Here is a 13,524-nt window from a genome sequence, read left to right as displayed (position 1 = left end):
AAGTAAATTTGAAGGGTTGGGGTGGTTTGTTTTTTTTTATGTGCCCTTTCTCCCCGCCCCCCCCCCCCCCCCCCCCCCCCCGGAAATGATAAGAAAACCACACAAAATTTCATGGGTTTTCTTATCGATTCATCGCCCTTCACAAAACGTGATGAAATAGGAAATATCGTCTCCATTTCCTTTTTCATCGGAAACAAATGAACATCTCTAGAATTTAGCAGATTATTATGAATTTAGAGCTGTATCCATTACTGAGATATAAAGAAGCAAGTGATAAGGATTTATCCCAAAACATCCCAGAGGAGGAATGGGACCAGATAGTCTGGAATCTTACTCATTTCAACACAATATGTATGACTACAAGGAAGAACAGTTATAAAATCCTGTATCAATAGTACTACACCCCTGAAAGTCTACAAATAATGAGACTAATTACTTCAAGCAGACGTTGAAATGAGTGCAAAGAGATATGACCTTTTTTGAATATTTGAAGGACATACTAAGTAATTTAAAGCTATTGGCAAGAAATATTCTCCTGGATGCATAAGACAGTTGGAAATAACTTATCTATGGACCCTTTAACAATTTTATTGGGACGTTCAGGTAACTGCTTCACTATCACTGTAATTCTGGGCTCTCAGATCTTTGTAGCTGCCAGACAAAACAATGCACAGAATTGGAAATCTGAAACCATCCATATGCTGTTGGTTTCAGTTTGTCTGAAAGGTGTACACTATGGAACTGAGTACTTATTATGTAAGAGAAAAATATCAGAATATTTATTTTAAAAATACGGTCCCCTTTCTGGAAAGTAGTAGAGGAAAATATTCTACTCTCTTTGGAACAGGTTAGTTAAAGGTACTTTGGTATGGTCAAAAGCATGCTGTATCAAGAAATCATTTACAGATAAATATCATAGTTATTGCTCAGGAGAAGATATATAGACTTGCTGATATGTGAAATGTAATCAGTACAACATTGTAATGGTCATAAGTAACAGCTGGAACTATTTACAGCCAGGATCAATTTCTTTAAGAGGCTTGAAAGAGCTGTATTTCTATATGTTGTATGCCGTTGTATTCTTTCAATAAAAATGTGTATGAAAAAAGAGGAAGCATTACAACTGGTGCATTTAAGTCAGAGGAGGAAAGAATTGCACACGGATGGCATTTTCAAATCTACATATGTAGTTTTGCCTGAAAAATTACACCTACACAAAAAAGCAGTGCAAAGGTTTAAAAAGTTTCAAAAAGTAAGTACATGCACACTTTTTCTTTGAGAAATGGTGCAAAACTGCAGATAAAAAGTGCAGATTGTGCACTGATAAAGGAAGTTTGAAAACTGCCCCTAGGATTTCTCAAGTGAGGCCTTTAAATGTATCAAAGAATTTAGCTTGGATTATGGTTGCCTGATGTGTTCTCAACAATATTGCAGAGAGGTGATGTATAAAAGCATGCATTAGTCTTCTCCTCCCCCTGTATTCACACTGATATCTCTCTCACCCCTTCCCACTCCTCCTCCTCCTAAATATTGGGACAGAAACATCAAAGGTGTGAGGTCCAGGTCATATCAATAATGGATTACTTCTCCTGCATGTGAACCAAAATAACAAAAACAAACCAACAAAAAACAAAGCAAAGCAAGAGTTCAATTTTCAAGACAGCTTCTGCTATCTTTGCTAACTGTGCATTCCTTTCTATATTTAATTTTTCAGAGTGTGGCTATGCCCACAGGACTTCCTCTTCTGCTTCCTTTATTTATATTTGTTTACTTATCTTATTTTATTTCAGTCATGATTTTGGTAATTTTATTTCAAATTCCAAGGTTGAGACCAGTAAAAATGAGATCCAACAGCTGATAGGGCAATGCATAGAAATGGGTATCCAGGGAAGATGATTCTGAGGAGCACCCTAGCAACAGAACACTGGTCACCCACTCACCTGTGTTAAGGTTTAGAGTGGTAATACAAATTTTAGCTAAAGTACAATTTTGGTTAAATAAATGTATACATTTCTAAGAATATTTGAACTAATTAAAATGTTTTCTTTCCACTAATCACCTGAACCAAGGGGATTTTGATGGGATCTATGATGTTATAAAAGCTATTCCAGGTGGTAAAGATACTTTTCTTTTTGATGATATCATTGAAGTAGTGATATTCTATCTAGTATTCCTGTCAATAACAGGTTTCCAGAGAGAAGTGCTGAGTTGGGTAAAATAACTGAAGGAAGCTACACTACTGAGCTCTCTTCTTTAGGTCCTAATACAGAGAAAAACACCTCAGGAACATTTAGCAAACATTAGATAAGAGTGAATGAGAGTGAGTGTGAGTTGATGTTAATGTTTCTACTGGAAAAGGTAAGAAACATTTTTTTGTCAGTTTAAAAGTAAAGAATACCTGAATCACAGTTATTTTTCAGCTTTTGTAGATAGCTGAGTGAAAGAAAATTCTGATTGTCACAAATTTGGTGTGATGTCAACAAAGTACCAGCACCGCAGCCAGAGGCCGTGGTACCACCAGCTCATGCCTGCTTGAGCATCCAGCATGCAGGTGGCCACACCCCTGGAGATATAGGGAGTGTATATTTCTACCACGCTCATACTTGCTGGGCATCTCAGAGGACTTTGTGATTAGCAGGTATCGCCTCAGCTCTCGAGCAATCCAGGAATTAAATCAAGACTCCGAGGTGATCTGAATCCAGTCACTCAAAGGTCCTACGCTGTCCCTAGCCTCATCAAACTCTTGGGCAACCTCCACTTCATGATAAGCATCTCCTTCCAAACCACAGTAGGGATTATGGGTGGGAAGTCCCAAACCACTTTCACATGCTGTCTCGACCAGGTCATTGAAGCAGTCACTGACCGCTTTAATCACTATATCAAATTTCCTTGTGACCATCAGGAGTTGATGGACTTGATGCGAGGTTTCTATGCCTTTGTACACTTTATAGGTGTTGTCAGAGCTATCGACTGTACTCACGTGGCTATCATTCCACCCCATCAGAGGGAGGAGGTGTACCACAACTGCACACAGACAGGTTCAGCACTGCATTGATCAAGTGTTAGTCCTCTGGAGAAGGTGTGTCTATGAGAGGGCAGCATATGGACAGAGGTAAGAATGGTATGAGCTGTTGTACAGCTAATTTTCCACAAGTACACTTACAGTTAATATGTTGTGTTCACAGAGGGGAAGAGATGTTTGATATGGGCATGGGGAAACATCCAGTATGCTTATAACATTTAATGTTACATTTAATATCTGCCTGGTCTCCCCCCCCCCCCCCCTTTGAAAAAAAAATGCATCATGCTGACTCCAATTTTAACTTCACAGCACCCAAGATGTACATACACAATATATAGGGCCGGATTTTAAAAGCCCTGCGCACGTAAATCCGGCTGGATTTACGTGCTGGCAGGGCACTCGCATGCCGGCACGCCTATTTTGCATAGGCCTCCGGTGCGCACACAGCCCTGGGATGCGCGTAAGTCCCGGGGCTTCGTAAAAGGGGCAGGGGAGGGGGCGTGTCTGGGGCGTGTCTAGGGGTCAGGGGGCAGTTTGGGGCAGGTCTGGGGGCGTGACACTGGCCCAGGGGCATGGCCGAGGCCTCTAGACCAGCCCCTGGGTTGGGTGATGGCACGCCAGCAGCCTGCTGGCACGCGCAGATTTACGCCTGCTTCCGGCAGGCGTAAATCTGCCAACAAAAGTAGGGGGATTTAGATAGGGCCGGGGGGGTTGGTTAGGGGAAGGGAGGAGAAGGTGAGGAGAGGTGGAAGGAAAGTTCTCTCTGAGGCCGCTCCGATTTCAGAGCGGCCTCGGAGGGAACAGGCAGCGCACGCCGGGCTCGGTGCGCGCAAGTTGCACAAATGTGCACCCCCTTGCGCACGCCGTCCCAGGATTTTATAAGATACACGTGGCTACGCTTGTATCTTATAAAATCCAGCATACTTTTGTTCACGCCTGGTGTACGAACAAAAGTACACGCGTGCGTAAATTTATAAAATCTACCCCACAATGTGTTAGCCATGAAGGTAGTGAGTAGGGATGTGAATCATGTGCCCGATCATTTTAACGATCTGGATCGGCTGGCGGGAGAAAAAAATCTGATCGGCATGATTTTTTTGCAAAAAAATAATTTTTCTGAATAGTGCGCACTAACTTGAGTTAGTGCACACTAACAGAAGGTATGTGCGCACTAACTCAAGTTAGTGCGCACTATCAAAAAATTGTTACTTAATGGTTTAAAAGTAACATTTGAGGAAATGTTCATTAGCTAGAGGTGCACACTAAGCCGCGCATGCTTGGTGCTGTCCCCTGTGGCCATTTTGCTACCAGATATAGCACACACTAGCCAGAAAGAGAAAAAAAGTGCCAGCAGGCTGCAGCAGTGACAGTGCCAGCAGTATCCACTAGCCAGTAGCCAGTCTAACTTCAGCCTGCTCTTTAAATTTAACCACTGTAAATATAATAAATTAATAATAAAGTTTTCTGTTTAGTTTTTCTATACTATGTTAATGTTTTGAAGCTCAGGTTGCAAGTTTCTTTATTAAATGTTTTGTTTCACTAAAGTAGAATATAGAGAAGTACTTAATTTCATGTTATGTAAAGTTTCTTTAGTTTAATATACAAAGTACTTCATTTTATTTTATTCTACTCTAGTGAAAAAAAAAGTTTAGTTTAACACAGGAATTGCAAACTTGAGCACAGTGAATGGGGGGGGGGGGGGGAAGAGGGATGTGAAGGGGGAGACAGCCCCTGCATTCAGCAGCTCTGATTTTCTGAAGAGATATTTCCTTCAGAGACCAGGGAGTGGGACTGCTTGGCCCTTCACCTCCCCCTTCCCTTCCCTTTGTCAAGCTATCAACCGTTTCCATTTTCCATCCCCCATATATTAAACCATCACCTCGGTGGGAATCTTGGTAACATCAATAAATAAGAGGTCAGCCAATAGGAATACATATTCATTCCTAACTGACCTTAACTGACCTGAAAAGTGTCAAATTGTATCATTTTCTGTTAGTGCGCACTAACTTCCTGTTAGTGCACACTAACCCGATTAACGATTTTTTTACGATAAATTGGGGGAATTTCTATTGTATTACACTCTTTAACGATTAATGACGATATTAAAAATATTGGATGATAATTTAAATCGTTAAAAAATGATTCACATCCCTAGTAGCGAGCATGTAGCATACAGGCACATTTAAGTAGGAGGAACCAAATGGAATGCTGTGTGAAGAAGAAGGCAACAAGAGGCAATAGTGAAGGGCCCCAGTAAGGAGGTTCTTTTCTTTACCTCTGCCTGTCTTCCTTACCAGCAGACAGGCAGCTTTTCAATAACATATCACCCTGGGTAATAACATTTTGTTGCATGTAATAAAATGTCACTGCATGTATTAGCTATAGCCATCTCATTTTCCTAACCATGCCACCTTTTTTTTATTGCAGGCACTATTTTTGCTATATTTATAGCATTTTGATGAATCTAGGCCTTAGCTTGGTATCATCTGAGAGTATGGTTCAGTCATCCTGGGCATTTGTAGTATAGTTTCTAGCACAGGGGTGGCTAACTCCAGTCCTTGAGAGCCACAAATAGGCCATGTTTTCAGGATATCCACAATTAATATGTATGAGATAGATTTGCATACAATGGAGGCAATGCATTCAAATTTACCTCATGCATATTCATTGTGGATATTCTGAAAAACTTGCCTGTTTCTGGTTCTTAAGGACCTGAATTGGCCAACCCTGCTCTAGCATGATGAAATTGTCTCCTGGGTGTTTTGTGCATTGTTTTATAACAGCTGTGGTATGGATGTGAATGTGTCCTGTAAATGTAACTGTTCAGTTGGATCTCTACAAACATGTTTTACCTAGGAAATGAAGCACAGAGTAAGTAACCTTGTTAAAAGTTTTGCATCCTTTTAGCCAGCATCAAATATACAGCAAATATCCCATCATAAAACTCCCGAGTCCAGAATATGGCAGTGTTCCAAAATATCTTCAATCCTCTGCAGATATAAAGAACAAGAATTGTTCCCTGTTTTCCTAACCAGAACCATAGACTATTAGTCATCCCACTTCCCCATCCATCCCAAATCCCGACTGGTGTGGTTTGTAACCTCCTACAGCCTGGATAGACAAGTCATGATCTGTAAGACAACATTCTGAGAACCATTAGTTTACTTTTCTGTGTATTCTTTATTGATGATTTTGTCATGCAAATTACATACCAGCTGTCCCCTGATGTGATATGGAAATAGCCTTTGACTTGTGGAGGCTGTGCATGACATCTGGTTGGAATGTTTTGGCAATGTATTACTCCATGTTATAATTAGTGAGATTTGGGTAGACCCTTGGACACTGTGGCAGCTGACCACTTCCCCCTGTGGGTGTGGTCAGCTGCCACAGTGTCCAAGGGTCTACCCAAACTTCACTAATTATAACAGGTCAGGTCAGGCTTAGCTTAGGACACACAAACACAGAGATTGATCTTTTATTAGACAATGTGATGAAGCCACCAGAGGTGGCAGTAGTGAGCAGTAGAAGTAGCCCGGCTGGGCTAGTATCCCTCAGGCGCTGGAACAGCGACTCCTCTGGTAGCAGTGCTGTAGTGGAAAGAACTGAGAATAATAAGTACAGTGGAATATGCACAAAGACCCAGTATGGAGAACCCCAGGATAGGGATAGCAGGCCCTCGAGGAGTGAGTACCTGATCCCTGAGAGCTGAGAGGCTTGAAGGGAATGTACTCACGCAGTGGTTCCACGTAGGAGATGGCACTAGGGCTGGAACGGAGGCAGGCCCTCGAGGAGCGAGTACCTGGTTCCAGGGAACAGCTCTGTGGTGAAGATGGTAGTACTCACTGGTGTTAAAGATAGAGAATCCTTCCAGGCAGAAGAGAAGGTAGAAGCAGACAGCGAGTCAGGGAACATGGGCCCTCGAGGAGCGAGTACCGGTTTCCTGATAGTGACCTGAAAAGCAAGTGAGGCCCCCGAGGAGCGGGTACACCATTAGCGTTAGGAGTCCAATGGAAATTGGACAGTCAGAATAGCTGGGTACGGAGAGCGATTCCCATCTGTAAGATTCCCCTTGCTAACTCAAAGGCTAGCAAACATTGTAGGCTTTAAATATCTGGGCAACGTGACTTCATCACAGAGGGGTGCCCCTGAGGTTTGCGCCAAGTAGAAAATAAGTGTGAGGGCTTTGCGGCGTGCGTGCCCTAAGGTACCAGCGGAGCATGACAGGAGGCAGCGCCCAAGCCGGTCCGTGGATACCGGAGAGGATGGTAGCAGATGCCGAGGCAGCCAGGCATCCATCCAAAGCGAGAGGAGGTGCAAAGAAAGAAATGTAGATGAAGTGAAGCCATCGGGAAGGGACGGTTGCAACACTCCAGCAGCATTAGCCAAAATGGATAGATGAACCCACCTACCACCTTGATGGAAAAGGAATGGATCCTGGATGACATGTTATAATTCAACCTTTTAATACTTTATTTTTTCAATTTTCCATTGTGCCATCCCAAGGCTTCTGACATAATTTTCTATTTTGAATCAACTGTTTTTGGCTGCCTGAGCTTTTTGTGTGCAGCTTTTGTTTAAAAGCATTGCAGACTCTTTTAATAACTAGCTCATGATTGTGTTGTAGGGGTGTGCATTCATTTTCACCGTATTTGTAATCCGCAACTTATTTTTAGCGATCCGAAAAATACGTTGGGAGGCGAAACGCATCGCGACTCCCAACGTATTCAACAGATTTCTGTTGAATACAGTGAACCTAAATAAACATTTAAACCCCCACCCTCCTGACCCCCTCAAGACTTACCAAAACTCTTTGGTGGTCCAACGGGGAGTCAGGAAGCCATCCCTGCACTCGTTTGCGGTTTCCTCATGGCGCCAATAGCCTGTGTCACAGGGGCTGCCGGTGCCATTGGTCAGCCCCTGTCACATGGTCACCGGCGCCATCTTGTGCTCCTACCACGTGACAGGTAGGTCATGTGGCAGGAGGTCGCTCCGGGACCCCCGTTGGACCCAACCGGAACTTTTGGCCAGCTTGCGGGGGCCTCCTGACCCCCCCAAGTGGGGGGGTCAGGAGGCCCTCCCCTCCCGGAGCGACCTCCTGCCACATGACCTACCTGTCACATGGTAGGAGCACAAGATGGTGCCGGTGACGCCATCGTCAAGTGCTCCTCCGCTCCAGGACCCACGTTGGACCCAACCGGAACTTTTGGCCAGCTTGGGGGGGTCAGGAGGCCCCCCCAAGCTGGCCAAAAGTTCCGGTTGGGTCCAACGGGGGTCCCGGAGCGACCTCCTGCCACATGACCTACCTGTCACGTGGTAGGAGCACAAGATGGCGCCGGTGACCATGTGACAGGGGCTGACCAATGGCACCGGCAGCCCCTGTGACACAGGCTATCGGCGCCGTGAGGAAATCGCAAATGAGTGCAGGGATGGCTTCCTGACTCTCCGCTGGACCACCAGGGAGTTTTGGTAAGTCTTGGGAGGAGATTAAGGAGGGTGGGGGGTTTAAATTTTTATTTAGGGAACCAGGAAACCAGGAAACGTATGGACAGATCCACAACTTATGGAACTCTCCATACTTCCATATTCAACAGAATTGACCCTCAACGACAACGTATCACAAACGCAACGAAAACTTTTTGTCTGCACATCCCTATTGTGTTGCTCTCTGGTTTAGTGAAGCACAACATACATTTCTATAGTCTGGCTGTGGCTTTGATAGCACTTTTTGCAGCATCTGCCTTGACTTTTTCTACAATTTCCTCGCTGATTTATTACTCTTTTACAACTTCCTGTGACTCCTATTCTCTTTTGGTTGCTGTGAAGTTCACCTTCTATCTTCCCATTACCTCGTACGTAAGCAAGAACAAGTTGCAGCATGTGCTTGGCCCACTTTTATAAAATAATGCAAATTAGCCAAAAGAAAAATGGTCTGTTTAGTGTCAAAACTCTAAATGATATAGATTACAATGCTATGGCCACCGATATTAACTTGACTGAAATCACATTATTGTGACCTTGCTATTTACTACTGAAATGCAACTTTTCAGGAAACATTAGCATCACTGCACACACCATTAGTGTGTTCACATAACTGAAATTCTTAGATATCATCAACATGCTATATCTTATTACATAGCACATTCAGGGGCAGGTTGGCCTATCAGGGCCTCAGGCATTCCCTGGTGGGCCACTCAGCCCAACCACATAGTTGGTGTTGGTCACAGTGGCCCCATGCCTGTGGAGGTTCTGTACACAACACCAACCCACAGCAGCTTTAGTCTTCTCTCAAGGCTTCCTTAGTGTTTTGTGCAGAGGCCACAGGCTCCGTAGGGCCTCTTCTCTCCTCAATCAGCACAGGACACCTCCCCACCACTCCCACGCAGAACCACGATGGTGGGAAACAGTCCACCTGCTTCACTGCTCATCCTGCCTCTCATTCTCTCTCACTTTGTCCTTGCTGGTCGGATGAAGAAAACAGCTGTGGGCCACCAGTGGAAAAAAAGGAGTTGCTTAGCTGAGCACAGCCACTATAGCTCAAGCCAGCAGGTTCAGGGTGTGCATTCGTTTTCGATGTATTGGCAATCCGCAATGCATATGTCTCTATTCGTTGTATTCGTGGGGTCGCAAAACATATGGCGAACCCACATGAATACAACGTATCTAACGAATAACTCCCCCCCCTTCTGAACCCCCCCCCCCCGACTTACCAAAAGTACCTGGTGGTCCAGCAGGGGTCCTGGAGCGATCTCCTGCACTCGGGCCGTCGGCTGCCAGTATTCAAAATGGTGCCGATAGCCTTTGCCCTTACTATGTCACAGGGGCTACCAGTGCCATTTGTCAGCCCCTGTGACATAGTAAGGGCAAAGGCTATCGGTACCATTTTGACCCCTCCAAGACTTGTCAAAAGTCCCTGGTGGTCCAGTGGGGGTCCTGGAGCGATCTCCTGCACTCGGGCCGTAGGCTGCCGGTATTCAAAATGGCGCCAATAGCCTTTGCCCTTACTATGTCACAGGGGCTACCAGTGCCATTGGTCAGCCCCTGTCACATGGTAGGAGCACATGATGGCACCGGCCATCCATTACTCCTACCATGTGACAGGGGCCGACCAATGGCACCAGTAGCCCCTGTGACATAGTGAGGGCAAAGGCTATCGGCACCATTTTGAATACTGGCAGCCGACAGCCCAAGTGGAGATCGCGCCAGGACCCTCACTGGACCACCAGGGACTTTTGGTAAGTCTTGGCTGGGGGGAGGGGGTCAGGAGGGAGGGGGGTTGTAGTTAATTAAATTTAAAGGGTTGGGATGGGTTTTTTTTGGGGAAACAAATACATACGTAACTAATGAATAGATGCAATGGATTTGGCTCCCGACGAATATGAATACAGATTGGGACAAATCCGTCCTTGCTGCACATCCCTACAGCAGGTCCAAAGACTGAAGCTGCAGGCTGCTACCAGATTCCAGGCTGGCGGGGTCATAAAAGCAGCTGTGGGCCCTCAGCAGAGCCAAAGGAAGAGCTGTATATGAGTGAGTCAGATACCCATAATGGCCAGTTTTGAAAAAATACCCCGGGCTGAAATTTTGCTGTAATCCGTCCCTGATGCACATTAATAAGCATTTTGATGTGCATGTTAAAATTGTACTGGCTCCTACAGTTAATCATTTACACCATATGTTTTATTACTTTCACCTCTAAGTCTCATAATTAGGATTTTTGATGGTAGCACTTCTCTTGACTGTTTAAACTCTGTCTTCATCCTTTAAGAGGTATGGCATCTAGAACTGAACACACACAAACACCCCAGTTCTAAAGATGATCAAAGAAAAGGTGACATCAATAGTATCAAATATAGCACTTAGGACTTGATTTACTGATAATCTTTCTCATAGACACAGACACTGAATGGGAAAACAGCCTTGTTAATACCGACCCTTAGATGAAGGAGAAAAAGGACAGCATAGAGGAGATCAAGAGATAATTGACTGCAGAGTTACTATGGTTTCATTACAAAATTCTAATTGCAACAAGTTTGAAATATTGTGGCTAGAAAGGTAAGAAAATACAATTGAAATCAGGGCAATGCAAAAATGCTATTTGATAGCAATAAAGAAATACATCTTTTTCATTAGGGTTTTTTTTTCTCATAATTCTTTAATTTACCCAATAACAGAAATACCAATAGTATCTCTGGACCAAAATTTGGAATACAACTACAAAACAAGATAAGTCAAAACTATCCTTGTGTTCAATATATTTGTCAAAAAGGTAGAATCCTGTTTTAAGTTAACTGTTCAATTTTAATATCTGAGATCTTACAAATAATCATAAAAGTATTCATTTATTGTATTATAATCTGCAGTGTATATGTATTGCATGTACCACATCTAACCTACAACCTACTTCAATCAGTGCTTTCACCTCACCTAACAAGAAAATCAAAATTAGCACAGGGTAACATTCTCTCTTGGACTCTTCACATCTTGAATACATTTCCTTCAGTGCTTTGAATAATGAATTAGGAACATTATGGCAAGTGTTTCCAGTGAAAAATATGTTAGCCTGCAACTTCTGTTAAGAACTGAAAAAAAGCTAAGGTAATCAGGCTGCTGATGACAGCTTTGCCAAGGGTGATAATCCCCATTTCATCAAACAGATACATTTGAACAACTTTGTTTCAGACCCCTCAAAAGCAGCTTTGCACATGTCACAGCTCAAATTAGTGAAATCTAAATTTCAGCTCAAGGCTCCATGTGTCATTTAATAGCATGCATTTGCTAACTGCAGCCAAAAAAACAGGCTTCCATCAGGGATCCTGAAACTCCTCATTTACATAAGAATGGGAAGTTAATTGTGTTCCAGATATCCTGACTTCCCAAAGGAGTTCATTAAGTATGCTGAACATGCTGAGAATATAACTTAGCTGTCACTTCTAAGGAACTGGGAAAATGCTACTTCAGATACAACTGCAAAGGCAATAAAGACATAATGTAATATATGCATTTGTAGTTACCCTTAGACTTTTTCCCCAATAGATAACACAGTTGTTCAAATATATATTTTGTTTGTAATATTAGTTAGTATGTTTGTTATTTTCTTAGAGTGCATTTGTCACTTTGTATTTTGTTTTAGGTCAGCTCATATTTACTACTATATATTTGTGTATACATATTTATATGTATAATTTGTTGTATAGGTTAATCCCTCTGACATTCTAAGGGTCACAGCTCTTAACACAGACAACCCCAAACATTGTCATTATAGAGTTTAACATAAAGGAACATTATTTACTCTCCATGAAACAACTAAAGTCTTTCTCATCCACATCTTTGCCAAGTTCTCAATTTCCATAGCCTGAGAAACATGACAAAAAAAAAAATAAAGTGGGATTATTTGCTAGGCATCCAATTCAGTTTCTAAATGAAGGTAGGGCAATTACATCACCAAGGACAGTGATGGCTAGCTAACTCTGGTACTTTAGTGTTACAGCTCTGTTTTTCAAAATTTCCACAATGAATAACTCAATGAACAAATTCCCTCACTACTAACCTACATTTTGAAAGAACTTTATAGTCTGACTTTACAGAGCTTGCTTAGCAGTTCCATATTTTCTGGCAGCATCCTGTACCAGCTCCACACTCACAAATATATTCTATCTCTACCATTTTAAACTGAACTATGCTTCTTCTTTTGCTGATAAAAACAGGCCAGAGGTGCTCTTGTATCCCACTAAGAAGCTCTGATGGCTTTTCAGAAATCATGGAATTCAGTTAAGAACATAAGAGTTGCCATACTGGGTGAGATCAAGGGTCCATTAAGCCCAGCATCCTGTTTCTAACAGTGGCCAATCCAGGTCTCAAGTACCTGGCAAGATCCCAAATAGTAGCTAGAATCCATGCTGTTAATAGGGATGTGCAGAGGAAAAAATTAATTTGGTTCATTCATTCATTTTGTAGGGCAACTCAATTTGTCTGATTTATTCCAAGCAAATAACTTCAAGGTCCTTTTGTATTAACCAATGTACAAAGCCCTTTTCCAGTCCCTGTAAACAGCACTTATAATCTTCACAGTCTATAGCAAAAATAATCACATAGACAAGCAATGTGTTTCCAACTTCTTTATTGATAGTTGATCAATTGACGGAAGATTCTTTACATTACTTAGATGTTAAATAAAGTTCATGAACAATATTGAAGAAAAAAGATTAAAATGTAGATTTTATGAGCCAATTGCAGGCAAACATGTGCACATGTTTACTGGTGTGCATACCTGGATGAGCCAATTTTATAACATACGCTCGTCTAAGCTTGCATGTTATAAATTCCACTACCCATGCACATATGCACACATGATTTTATATTGGCACGCATGTGTGCATGAATGCCATTTTGTGCGCATTAAGTGTGGGGATTTTAGTAGATGCACGTGGTGATGCATTAGGGCCTATTTCCCTGTTCCCTCCCAGTTCGCCTCAGTAAAGGATCAGACTTCCTAAGCCCTCTGC

Source organism: Rhinatrema bivittatum, chromosome 5 (assembly GCF_901001135.1).
Source record: "Rhinatrema bivittatum chromosome 5, aRhiBiv1.1, whole genome shotgun sequence".
Taxonomy (NCBI): Eukaryota; Metazoa; Chordata; class Amphibia; order Gymnophiona; family Rhinatrematidae; genus Rhinatrema; species Rhinatrema bivittatum.
This window is presented reverse-complemented; position numbering follows the sequence as displayed.